Here is a 13,786-nt window from a genome sequence, read left to right on the forward strand (position 1 = left end):
CTCAACCACACTCAGCCCACCGCACCCAGTCACTCCACGGACACGGACACATCCTTGCCTTTCTCACGATCCTCTCCTTACTTGTCTATTCTCTTTCTTGTCTTTTAGCAAAACAGAGACAAAACACACACTTGTCCTTCAGCTCCACAGTCAGAGCCTCTCTGGGGCTTTGCGTCGTCCTTGGCCCTGGAATATCAGAGCCTCTCTGGGGCTTTGCATCGTCCTTGGCCCTGGAATAGATGGGAATGTTCCTTTGCCTGACCTCCTGTAGCGCTCTCTGCCTGTGTCTGTGTGGCCTTCGCCACATGCAAGGTCATGCTGCTGTCTGTCCATGCGGGGTGGGAGGTGCTGCTTGGAGGCACATACCGTGCCTGGACTTGCAGTCCATTCTCGACCCCACGCAGCGTAAAACACCAGGGAGTGGGTACAGGCACCACGGGGCAGCCGCGATGCAGAAGCTCACACGGCTTCTTCTGTGATCTGTGTTGCCCAGATTTTCTTTTCACCGGGTTGGTAATCCATTCTCTTTTCCTCCATCCGCACAGTTTCACTTATTTGCACAAAGGTGTGTGTGTGTGTGTGCATATGCGTGTGCACATACGTGTGTATGTAGGTGGTTTTGCGTGCCTGCTCATGGTGAGGTCTGGGCGGGCTGGAGGGAGACTCAGTTCTCGGTGCTATAGATCGAGGACTCTGCCTTCTCCTAGCCTTTAGGAAGGTGTTAGAATGAGAGCCGTTTGTCACAGGAGATCTCAGTGCACTATCAGTCCCTGGGAGGGACCAGGACACATCTCTTGACCTCTGAAAGGAGTGAACCCATTCATCCACACATTGATTTCACGAATATTTATTGAGTCATCTGAGCACCGTGCACTGTGCTAGGGGCTGAGGGTGCACAGCTGAGCCAAAAGGAGCAAAACCAAGCGCTGTTCTCACGGTCTTGCGGTCAGTTGCTGTACTAGTAGGGGGTGGGGGTGGATGGCAGTCAAGGCAATGAAGCCGTGAGATGAGTGGGAGCAGTGATACGTGCTACAAAGGAAACAACACGCGGGACGCAGGCAGGTGGTGCTCGGAGACCGGAGGGCTCTTTGATGGCAAAAATCCGGGAGGACTCCTTGTAGAGGCCACATTTGTGCTCAGGCTACCTGAACAGAAAAGGCTCAGATGTGTAAACATCTGAGAGAAGACGGAAGGCCACTCCAGGCCAGGCAGAGAGAAGAGAAGGAAGACAGTCGTGGTTGGACCACAGTAAATGAGAGGGGGCATGCTGGAAGCAGAAGTCAAAAGGAGAGCAATGGCCAGGTCACGCAGGGCCTTCTGGGCCGTACCAAGGAGTTTTATTCTAAGGGCAGCGGGGAGGCTGCTGGATGGTTTTAAGCAGGAATAACAAGTTCCCATTGATGCTTTTCAAAGCTCAGCTGTGTGGGGAAGGAACTGCAGAAGGGACCAAGTGGACCAGGGAGGCAGTCAGGAGCTATCCAGGCCAGGGCTGGTGCTAACAAGGAGCAGGGTTAGCCAGCGGCTCAGAGTGGTGAGATGCACTCTTTCCCTCCCTCCTACCTCCCTCCCTCCTCGGAAAACCAGCTGGCCCTGGAGAGCTCCCAGCGAATGACATCATCTTCAGCTCCGGGCTGTTTGATATGCAGGGAACTCGTCCCAAGGGTGTGCTGAGGCCACACACCGAAGCATGAAGCTGCCGGTGTGTGCCAGAGGGAGAGATGAAGAAAGAAAACCTGGATGAGTCCGTCGTGTGGCCCAGTACCGGGTCCAACACCCTTGTCCAGCGCGTCCTGTATAATACAGCAGCCCTGTGAGGGACAGCTCTGTTTTGCAGCTGATTCCTATAACCCTGATCAGGGAAGGATGCTTGGAACTCACATGATCTGCACCCCCGTCTCAGAATTTGTGTGCATTTGTTAATCATATCCTTTTGGCTCAGGCGGTAAAGAGTCTGCCTGCAATGCAGGAGACCTGGGTTCGATCCCTGGGTTGGGAAGATCCCCTGGAGAAGAGCATGGCTACCCACTCCAGGATTCTTGCCCAGAGAATTCTGCAGACAAAGGAGCCCAACGGGCTACAATCCATGAGGTCACAGAGAGTCGGACACAACTGAGCAACTAACACACACATCCTTAAGTAGAACTCTTACTGTGTCTTAACCACTTTGCAAATATTATTTCTCATAACTAATTCATTAAGTAGGAATTATCATTATCCCCATTTAACAGGTGATGAAAACTAAGGCCCAGAGATGCTAAGTAACTTGCCCAAGGTAGCACTGAGCCAGGATTTAAATACAGGTCTGTGGTGTCCACATTCTTTTTAACTCCACCTGATGCCCTCTCCCCTCTCTTGTCTGTGAGCTAGAGTAGTGGAGAGATCTCCACCCGACCTGTGCCCTTCAGCAGGCTAATGCATCTCTTGTACACATAGTGATTGAGTTGTTCAGTGGCAAAGTGATCGTCATGGGAGAATAAGGACACCTCCTAGGAAGGCTGGGCTGTCTTGAAAGGGCGTTCATTTCCAGTTACAGGGAATTCCCTGGTGGCCCGGTAGTTAGGACTCCGTGCTTTCACTGCTGAGGGTTCCATCCGTAGTCGGGAAACTAAGATCTTGCAAGCTGTGCAGCGTAGAAAAAAAATACAGAAAGAAAAAGCATAATGGAGCATTTCCAGCTACAATTCCTTACAAGCAGTGAGAGGGTCTCAGACTGGAAACTCAGAGTGAGAAGGAGGTGGACCTGGGATGTCCGTCTTACTTAACCTTCTGTCTCTAGCTTTAGCAGAGGGAGTGCTCAGTAACAGGTGCTGAGTGAGTGGATGGACGGGTGAGAGGGTGAACACAGGCTCAGCCTCCTGTGAGACCGTACGGCTGATCCAGTACCTGGTGCAGTGCAGACAGGCAGTGCAGGAGCGCCCCGTTATGACTCTGGCCCACACAGTCCAGGCTCTAGTCCCGTATGCTAATGTCACATGCTTGCAAGGGCATGGCCTGTCCTTGGTTCCAGTTGACCACTGAGGCCTGTGGGGATGTGACCCTGTGCGGCCAGGTCATCATTTTTCATTACACAGATGTCATACAAAATTATCTGATTCTTAGAAGACTGTGCGTCCCCAAGAAAATATATCTAAGCGCTATCTAGATGAAGTCCCTTGGCCACTATGTTGAGACACCCAATCTAGAATCAGGAGGAGGTGAGCCAGAATGGGGTCTGGATTGTTGATCACTAAGAAAGATGGGAAGGTCCCGGGAGCCTCTGAGAGGAAGTTGCATTTTGCACACCGGCTTATCCAGACTCAGGATATGATCAGTGTTAATTTTCCAGCTGTCATCTCAGGATTTCAGTTAAGTCTTGTCTAATATCGCAGCCAAGCTCAGTCACTCTGTAGAGGGATTAGAATGGCTCTTGCCTACAAAATGGGGCCAGGGTGGCAAAGACAGAGCAGAGGCTTTTGAGGCCCGAGGAAGGGGGAAGGTGGCCTGATGCATGAGCCCCATGAAGCACTGCATCTTAGAAACCAGGGCTGAGCAGCTCCGCTGTCCTCCCCAAATGGAGATTCACCACCCGTGGCCAGACTCAGGATGTGAGTTTTATTTTCTTAATCAAGAGAGAAAATATCTTTGCAGGCACGATTCCCAGTTGGGAAATTCTTTCTATGTTCCATTTAATCCCTTCTGCAGCAGCCGGAGCCTCCTTCGGTTGTTTCGTTCCTGTTTGTCATCCTCTCCCCCCCCCCCCCCCCCCCCCCCCCCCCACACCCCCCCCCCCCCCCCCACCCCCCCCCAACACACTCCTCTCCTTTTTCTTGTCCCCACCCTCTTCCCCAGCACCACTCAGAGCTTGTGGGAAGGGGAGGGGGAAGTGCTCGTCCGGGCCCTGTCTGGGGTGGATTTTTAATCCAGGCATGTTGCCGACACCCGGTGCCTAGCATTTGCACCAGGTATTTAATTAAACCAGGGATTCCCAGGGGATTTGAGAAGCTGGCTGGCAGGGAATGGGCTCTATCTCCACATCTTATTTTGACAAGCGCTGTAATTATCCTTCGTTGCTGGCAGGCTAAGCAGAATCTCTTTCCTTCCAGCCCCATCTCCTTAGAACAAGAGTACTCAGGCTCCTCTTTGCCCCACCAATCAACAGTCTGCAGACCTAGGTTCACCAATTAGGCTGAGACTGAGCTTCACCGTTACTCAAGTTAATGCAGGTGTGCCACTCAGGGTTGTCAACAGCATCTGCGGGGCCGGCTTCCGAGCACCCAGTCCCCCCGCTCGGGATTGTTGTTCAGTCGCCCAGTCCTGTCTGACTCTCTGTGACCCCATGGACTGCAGCACGCCAGGCTCCTCTGTCCTCAACTATCTCCCAGAGTTTGCTCAAATTCATTGCTCAAATCCACTGAATTGGTGATGCTATCTAACCATGTGGGGGCAGAGCGATTGAAGTGGGAACCATGCCCTCCAAAGGGACAGAGGTTACTTCAGGAGCCAACGTGTGTGGAGCATCTTCCATGCCTGTCTGATGTTTGATCTTCTCTGTCACCTGCCAGGTTGGTATCATTATCCCATTTTACAGATGAGGAAACTGAGACTCCGAGAGGTAAAGTCACACTGTCAACTGCAGCGGCCTCAGGACTCTCCCCCAAGGGCTGTCTGGCCCCACAGCTTCTGCTCCTTCTACATTATGGCACTGTGTCCCAGGTTCCTCCACCCCAAGACTCTGCCCCAAGCAGTTCTTGGGCAGATGATGGAAATGCCAGCATGTCAGGAGCAAACACTCCTCCAGAGTCCTGCTGTCCACGCTGCCCAATTTGCAGGGAGGCTGTCAGCAGGGGTGTTCCTGTTGGACTCTTCATGGAGTCCTCATGAAATGAACTTGGATGGCGTCTTCGAAAGCCCTGGGAAGGACTTCTCTTGGTCCACTGGTTAAGAATCCTTCTAATGCAGGGACAGGGGTTTGATCCCCGGTCAGGAAACTAAGCTCCCACATGCCTCAGGGCAGCTAAGCCCATGAGCTGCAACATCAAGTTATTGAGGCTGTCCTATAATTTGGGGACAATAGGGGTACAAAGCAGGGGTGGAAAGTCGCTGAGGAAAGGCTAACGGGATGGAAACACTGATCAGACCCAGCCCGGTTTCTAGGTACCTGTGATCCAGGCTCTTGCCTCAGCACAGGGCAAGGCTGGGCCAGTGTAGACCAGCCTGCCAGGAACTTTCCATGACCTGCTCCAACAAGGAACTTTCCAGGACAATAGCAACTATTAATACTTGCCTGTTGATTGAACGTAGAATACATCCTAGACACAGCATTGTCCACATGAAACACATCTCAAGACTCAATTCTCAAGACTCCATTAAGCAGGTGTTATTATCCCCATATGACAGAGGAGCAAAGTGAGGCCCATCAAGACTACTTGCAGGTCACACAGCAAGTGATTGGCCTGAAAGTCTGTCTAAACCACCATGCTGTAAACCTCCCTCCATGCTGCTGTGTCCCAGGGTCCCTCCAGAGTTCTCTTGGAGGAGCTGCAAGAGACAGTTGGGGGTGAGGACGGGGAAGAACGTCTCTGAGGTGCCGGTCTCGTGAGATTCCTGGTCCTGCTCTGTGTCCCGCTTCCGGTGCTTCAGGCGGCCCCACCCTCGTGCAGTACCGTCAACCCTTCCCTTGCCCTCGCTGCTCAGAGATTCGCTCCCTGTGGTTGGAGTCCCCCGCTCCCCAGGCCAGAGCAGAGCCAGGGGAGGGCATGGTGTCAGCAGGGAGAGAGACAGAGGGCTGCGGGCGGCCCGCCGCAGATGGGCCCGGAAGCAGGCTGGAGCCAGCTGGCCCGCTCTGAAAATCTGAAGTGTCTCTTCCGATTATCTCTTTTCAGCCCCATCTGCAGATGGCTCATTTCGTGAGGGAGGCCCTGGGCATTTGTTCTAGAACCTGAGCTGTGATGAGGACAGGCAGGAGCACTTGGTTGGGACGGGGAGAGACACCCCTTAATGCCCCAGAAGATTTCTATGCCCTCATCTTGCGGTCGGCTCCAGCTGCCACATGGGGGGATTTTGGCTGGTCTGTAGCCTGGATTCTAATTGCTGACGCTGCCTGCTAAAGATTCCCTAGGCTGTCCTGCCTTCGGATTTGGACCGACGGGGGCTTGTATCTAAGCATTTCCATATTCCAGCTGTCATGACGTGAACAGGTCCGCTGGTTTCCCTTCCGGAGAGGCAGTGCAGTGAAGCACGTGGACTCCAGAGCCCAGACTGCCTCCCAAGGCTCCAGTCCCCACCCTCTGTGCCAGCCCCTTGCTGGCTGTGCAACCTTGGCCGAGCGACTTGACACCCCTGGGCGCCTCTCCTGAGCTGTAAACTAGGATTCCACCGGTATCCACCGAAGGAGGGGCATCTTCATGCGCTGAAAGGACGCGGCACATAGGAAGCACTCGAGTGTGTTAGCCGCTGTCAGGGCAGGCAAATATTTTCTGGAATGAATATGGATAAACTGCAGTCAACAGTTTTCTCTCCTGAAAACTGTCCATTGTGAAGCCCAGCAAACGGGCGCAGTCTGGAGGAGTGACGTAGGCAGGCGGTTCCGCCCCCTGCTGCCGTCTTCCCCGCCTCCTCTCTCCTGACTCTCCCTGGCGCTCTTCACGCAGCAGCTCGTGCCGTAAGCGTTTCCTCAGGGCCTGTGTGCCAGGCTTTGCCCCTGGGGTTAGGTCCCCGGCAGTGAACACTGTGGGCCCTGTCCTCTCAGGGACAAACAGTCACAGGACTGTGGTGCAGTGCTGATGGGGATCAGGGAGGACCTCTTTAAGAAGCTAATGTTGGAGTCACGTGCGTGCTCATCAACTAGGGTCACAGAGACTATAGCCTGCCAGGCTCCTCTGTCCGTGGAATTCTCCAGGCAAGAATACTTGGGTTGCCATGCTCTCCTCCCGGGGATCTTCCTGACCCAGGGACTGAACCTGTGTCTTTCTGTGACTCCTGCACTGCAGATGATTCTTTACCACTGAGCCATCGGGGACACTCAATGCTTGAGCCATATGACCGTTGTTAGGAAGAGCATTTCTAGACAGAGGGAACTGCTAGGGACGATGAACTTGAAAGCAAAATGCCACCATCCAAGATGCTAATTATTTAAGCTGCTCTTGCCATTTAAGATCGGAAGACTAAAACTGGGTGGGACGTTGGGGGAAATGTCTCTTCGAGCTGCATCACTGGACAGGTGGGATGCCAAGTTCACCTACAGAGAAAGGTCACAGCGGCCTGGGGTTGGACAGAGTGACTCCACTCAGGAGGACTCTCAGAGTGACCCCAACAGCTGTCAGCGCAGCCATCAGTGCAGCTGTCAGCTTGTGCGGCCCCTGGGGCCAGCTGGGAGTGACCCTGGGTACTGCCGTCTAACCCACCTGTGCCTTTCGCTGAACGAGGCAGCCAAGTGCTGACTCAGGGAATTGAAACTCTGATGGTCCCTAGTCTGTTATTATGTTTTAATGAGCTGGAAAAGCACAAACAGAAACCTTAAAGGCATCAGCCATGACACAGAAATCTAATAAAAGAAAACAAAGTGCTTATAAATCCAAGAGTTGTTTAAAATCCAGAAATTGCAGATTGACGTATGGAGCTGTATCTTGCTAGCCCCTAAACAAGCTGAGTGACCTTGAATAAGTCCCTTTTCTTCCCAGGACCTCAGTTCCTCCATCTGTGAAATAAAAGGACTGAAAGAAAGGATCCCTGTGTCCTCTTCCATCGCATACAGGCTTTGATTCAAAGTATTTCTTAAGGCAAGTCTACCCTGAGCCATGCAGCATCTTTAGGCATCTTGTCTGATCTGCTCTTGAGAAGCTTCTTCCCAATCCCAGCTTAAACATCACTCCTCAAGGCAGCATCCACCATCACCCTAAACATAATCACCTTCTCTCTATTACCACCTACATTCCCTTTGCAAATTTGATAGAAGTCCCAGGTGGCTCAGTGGTAAAAAAAAAAAAAAAAAAAAAAAAAATCCACCTGCCACTGCGGGAGACGTGAGTTCGATCCCTGGGTCAGGAAGATCCCCTGGAGAAGGAAATGGCAACCAGTTCCAGTATTCTTGCCTGGGAAATCCCATGGATGGAGGAGCCTGGTGGGCCCCAGTCCATGGGACAGCAAAAGAGTCAAACGCAACTTAGCAACTAAACAACAACCACCACAAAGAATAAATTCATTGTCTTCAAAATTATACTTCTATAGCTCCAAAGTACTGTTTATATTACTCTTATTCAAGCTATCACAATAAACCCACAATTAGTTATTTGCATATATGTCCAGTTCCCTACAAAGCAGCAACATATATTAGTCATTTTTGGCTTCCTCTCTAGTACTGTCTACAGCATACCCTAGCTCCCCAAACTATAATTACGCTTACTCTGTGTGCCGATTAGGATGGCCCTCCCGTCCCCTTGGCCTTGAGGTAGGCTCCTATTCATCCTTCAAAGTCCAGCCTCCAAGTCCCCTTCTCTGTTAAACGTTCCCTCTTCTGGCTAAGTGAGTCTTACTTTTCTTGTTGTTGTTTTCCAGTTGCTAAGTTGTGTCGTCTCTTTTGTGACCCCATGGACTGCAGTACTCCAGGCCTCCCTGTCCATCACTATCTCCCAGAGTTTGCCCAAGTTCATGTCCATTGAATGGGTGATGCTATCCAACCATCTTTCGAATCCTTCATGTCTATCCACCTTCCATTGTCGAGGATATTGCATGCTGTCAGGGTCTATTTATTGTCAATACCCCCTCTAGGTGGGGTCCTTGAAGAAGGTGCTTTGGACATTTCTCTTCTGCATCCATCCCCAGTGTTCTTGGCCCGAATCTGTGAGGGAGTTGGTCCAAGTTAGGGAAACTGGACTTAATTGCCAGACAATGATGGGGCTTTAAACAGATGTGTCTGAGCTCTGACAGATAACATGGACAGATGCCCACAAGTCAGCAAGCTCCCAAAGCTGTAGACCCCTCAGCCTAAGCCCTAGAGAGCATCCAGATTGTCATTCCAGTCCCAGCCAAATTTCTACTCTCCCAGCTCTCTCCTGCTTTCCCCTCGTCCATGTAAATAAGGCTGACAGTATTTCCCAGGGAACGTCCGGCTACTTGCTCACTGCTGTGTTTCTGAAGCTGGGAGAGTTGGGTGTCCATAGATAGTTCACCCATAGGCTTACACTATGAGTGAGTGAAGCTGCGCAGTCACGTCTGACTCTCTGTGACCCCATGGACTGCAGCCTGCCAGGCTCCTCCGTCCGTGGGATTTTCCAGGCAAGAGTACTGGAGTGGGGTGCCATTGCCTTCTCCAGGCTTACAGTGTGAACCGTGTCTATTTTGTGTAAATCAACTGCTTTGTCACGAGAAAGTTTATGCGACAACAATTTTAGTAAAGTCAGTGGTCAGCACAAAGCAGGTTCCTGAATTCTTCCTGTGGACCCAGCACTGGGCAGCAGCGGGAAGAGCCAAGCTCGCTGCGGGGCAGACAGAGCTGTCAGATCAGCCGCCTGCCCTCCAGTCCTCTCTTCCCTGGGCTTCCAGCAGGAAGCCTCACGAGGGAATTCTCCGTGCTCTTCCCCACAACCTGACGTGACAAGCTGTGAGTGCCCCAGTACTTATCATTCCCAGTCTGGATCCGGGCTAAAAGCCTGGGTCAGGCTTCAGATCTGAGCAGGCAGAGAGCTAGAGTGTCTGGACAGGTGAGCTGGCTCATGGCAAAAGCCCTGGGAAAGACAAGACCTGAGTCTGAGGCTTGATTCTGCCTGTGACCTTGAGCATCTCACCTTGTGACCTTGGACCTCAGTTTTCAGCTGCCCCATGGGTGTGGTAGGACTTCCGTGTTGCACAACAGTGTTGTGAATTCCCTGACCCTCTCCCTCCCAGGGCCACCTCATGTGTTTTGTTTTGTGGTGTTTTGATTTGGGTTTTTGCTGCGGCTGTGGCATGTGGGATCTCAGTTCTCCACCAGGGCTCGAACCCATGCCCCTGCAGTGGAAGTGTGGAGTCTGAACCGCTGAACCGCTAGGGACTGCTTGGAACCACCTCGTGTTAGCCAGTGTTTCCGTCTCCCTCAACCCTTCCCCTGGGGGTCATATGAAGGGGACAGACAGCTGAGGGTGTCCCAGAGTCAAATTTCCGAGACTGTCTAGTAAGAATCATTTTCATTTGCAGGTTGGTGCGCCTCAGCCACTATCTTTTTTTAGACTGAAGTAGAGTTGATTTACAATACTGTGTGAGTTTCAGGTGTATAGCAAAGCACTTGAGTTCTATATATATATTTCAGATTATTTTCCATTATAGATTATTACAAGACTTTGAAAATTGCTCCCTGTGTTAAAAACAGTAAATCCTTGTTGCTGATCCATTTTATGTATAGCAGTTTTTATCTGTTAATCTCATTCTTCTAATCCATCCCGCCCCCCACTTTCCGCTTTGGTAACCATGAGTTTGCTTTCTCTGTGAGTCTGCTTCGGTTTTATAAGTAGACCCATTTATATTATCTTTATATTTCACATGTTACATCATATAACATTCGTTTCTCTCTGACTTCATTTAGAGTGATATTCTCTAGGTCCATCTATGGAAACGGCAGTGTTTTGCTCATCTCTGTGGCCGAGTAATATTCCATTTCATATACCGCATATACACGCGTGCATTGGACACCACATATGCCACGGCTTCTTAAATGAGTCACCTGCTGATGGGCTTTGGGGCTGTCTCCGTGTCTCGGCTCCTGTAAACAGCCAGTCACTGTCTCTTCTTTGCCTTCTCTGTTAGTTTCCTGTGTCCCTCTCTGTGAATGTGTCTCTTTCGGTCTTAGCCTGCCTTTCTCTCTGTCTGTCTCTTTCTGTCCTAAGCGCTCTCTTCCTCCTGTTCCCCACCCCCTCTTGGCCCCTAGGTTTTTGGCTCTCTCTGGGTTTTTGGCTGTGTGTTTCCTCCTCTCCGTCTCCTACGTCTCATCTTTCTCCCTTCCTCTCCCTGCATTTCCCCCCACCTCTCCCGCTCCTCTTCCTCTGATTCTTCCTCCGTGCAAATCTCTGTTTCTCTAACTGTCCATCCTTCTCATACTAAGAGGCCTAGTGGCCAGGCCAGGCTTCTTATCTGTGATGGACTTCCTTGCTGCCCAGCTTCTGGCTGGACTGTGGCATCTGCCCTGGGTTTGTTTCCACTTACAAAGGGCATCTGTGATTAATGTGGGCAGTTCTTAAGGAGCTGGAGATGTGTTTATGCTCCTTGCGAGCTGTGATGAAACACCCGTAACATTTAACGTGGCGCATTGACATTTAAATGTCAATTAAAAAGTCCCCGTTCTGCTTGGCCAGCCCCTGGATCCTCAGATGAACATTGCCCTCCCGCCTGCCTCGCCAGCCCCACTGAGGGCTACTGGCATGTGGGTGGCACAGCAGACACAGCCACCAAGACAGAAGCGGTGGGCAGGTCTGAATGGGCTGAGACCGTTTCAGGCATGGAGGCCAGCGTGTGGAGAGGCAGGGAGGGAGCTGGTCCCGGGCTATGGAAGGGATGCACAGGAGGTTGGCTGGAGTGGGTGTCTAAAGGGGACACCTGGGAAGCTAGACTAGAGGCAGCATTTACCCACTTCCCTTCTTGTCCCTTCAACTCATTGGAAAAGACCCTAATGCTGGGAAAGATTGAAGGCAAAAGGAGAAAGGGGTGGCAGAGGGTGAGATGGTTAGATAGCCTCACTGACTCAATGGACATGAGTGTGAGCAAACTCTACGAGATAGTGGAGGACAGAGGAGCCTGGCGTGCTGCAGTCCATGGGGTCACAAAGAGTCGGACATGACTGAGCAACTTCTTGCCCCTGTCCCTGAAGGCATCGCCTAAAGCTCATCTATCACTTATCACTTAGGTGCAAAGTCTCTGCCTCTGGTTGCCTTCCACCAGACTGGAAGCGTCTTAAAGCCTCTCACTCACCTCTCCATTGCCCAGGTTGCTTAGTGCACACAGCAGGTACACAACAGTGGTCCATTCAGTTTGATGCAATACTTATTTCTTGAGTTTCCCACTATATGGCAGGACTTATCCTTGGAACTGAAGCTACGAAATGATTAGGACTGAGACTTGACCCCAAGGACTGTATTATATTTTCAAAGACAAACAGAAAAGGCCAATGCTGAGATAAATGGAAACAAAGAGGAGAGGCAGCTGGCCCAGCGAGGATGACAGAGGGCTTCCTGGGGGAGCCCAAATGAAGCTGAGACCCAAAGAGCAAATACACATTTTCAAGGCAGACAGGAGGCAGAGGGGATTCTAGGCAGCAGACCCAGCCTATGTGTGGAGGCAGGGATGAGCCCTGGAGGGATCAGTGACAAGGATGAAGGAGTGGGCATCAACAGGACGTGTGAGACCCATGCCCAGGGGACACACAACTGTACAAGAACTCCGTGAGGCAGGGGCCCTGGCTGCCGTGTTCACCGCTGTTCACAAGAGGCAGGAGGAGCACCTCTCTCGTCCATTCCCAAAGCCCAGTGGGTCCCTGCAAGTGCGTTTATTTCTCCAGAGTCCTTCTCAGAGCCTGGTGTCCTGTGGGGCCCCCTCCCCCCATCCCCTGCTTGTCATCTCCCAGCCTCTGAGCTGCCGTGTCAGAGAAAGACATGCTCTATTTTCTCAAGAAAGCCTCTTCAACAAGAGGCACATTTTCATCTAAAGTTTCCTGGAATTGCAGTCCAGAGAAATCTATCTTCCTAAGCCCAGGGATCAGATCTTCAGCTGAAGAAAGAAACACAGCAAGTGGAACATCTGCCCAGAATGGGCTGCAAGCCCTGGAATGACTCATGGGGCCAGGTATAGTCACGTGGCCTCTGGCAGTCCCTGGCACCAAGATGAGTGTTCATTTCCCCTCCATTCTAGAAAGGAAACCCAGGGTTGGGATACCAAGTTTCTAGACTGTCGGGTTGGTATCCAGAGGCATTTCTCAACCCCATTCACAGCCTTCCACACCCAGATCTAGCTCCCCCCATAATCTGCCCTTTCAGTCTTGGATGCACAGGAAACTTCCTGGGGGAGCTGATGAAACCCAGAGCTTCCCCATCCTCCGTCCACCAACCTGACATTTACTCATCCCCACTGTGGGTCAGAAGCCCCCCAGGCTGCAGGGGGCTGTCTTGCCTCTTGACTCAGCAGGTGCTGCTTCTCTCTGCTTTGGCCAGGGCACACTTTACACTCCCAGCTGTGAAGGCCCAGCGGCGAAAGGAATGAGGTAGTGATTGTGCTGACTTTGGATCAATCAGTTGCTCACTTTCTTGGAATTTCACCCCAGTGGTTGCTATTGATGGAACTGCATGGATTGGTACCCAGAGCCTGCTGGACATACATTCACAGTCCTAAATTCAGTTTGATGATACCACCTGCCCTTCCCCCAACACCTCACATTCTGGCCTGAGTTTTCTGAGCAAGGAGATCTGTGCTAAATATTTGGCATGAGAGATGCAGCAGAAGTCTTCCTTTGTCTCCCTGTTTCTTATATCTTACCTGTAGAGGAATGGGAAGGTATGCTATACAGTTTAGAAGTGGAGGTTTTACGATGCTGAACATATTCAGGAAGGTTTGTTTTTTTTTTTTTTTCAGGAAGGTTTCTATCCCAACACATCCCTGCTTTCAAACATTGTCCCTACACACACACACTGGAACAGACACACACACACAGAGGTACACACACACACACAGATTTCCCGAAGACCCTTCATCCCCCTTCCTCTGTTGCAATGTCACAACACACTGTGAACACATCAAGAAAGGTCTTCTGAATCCTTGGCAGGAGTCATCGTCAAATAGAAGAGCCCACACC

At 51.4% G+C, this 13,786-nt stretch overlaps 1 protein-coding gene across 4 annotated transcripts in view; it reads left to right on the forward strand.

Annotated features, from left to right (window-relative positions):
• KCNIP1 (potassium voltage-gated channel interacting protein 1) overlaps positions 1-13,786 on the forward strand; it is a 422,953-nt gene that overhangs the window by 204,918 nt on the left and 204,249 nt on the right. The gene's annotated exons all lie outside the window — the stretch shown is intronic.

The sequence above is a fragment of the Ovis aries genome, chromosome 16 (assembly GCF_016772045.2).
Source record: "Ovis aries strain OAR_USU_Benz2616 breed Rambouillet chromosome 16, ARS-UI_Ramb_v3.0, whole genome shotgun sequence".
NCBI classification, from domain to species: Eukaryota; Metazoa; Chordata; class Mammalia; order Artiodactyla; family Bovidae; genus Ovis; species Ovis aries.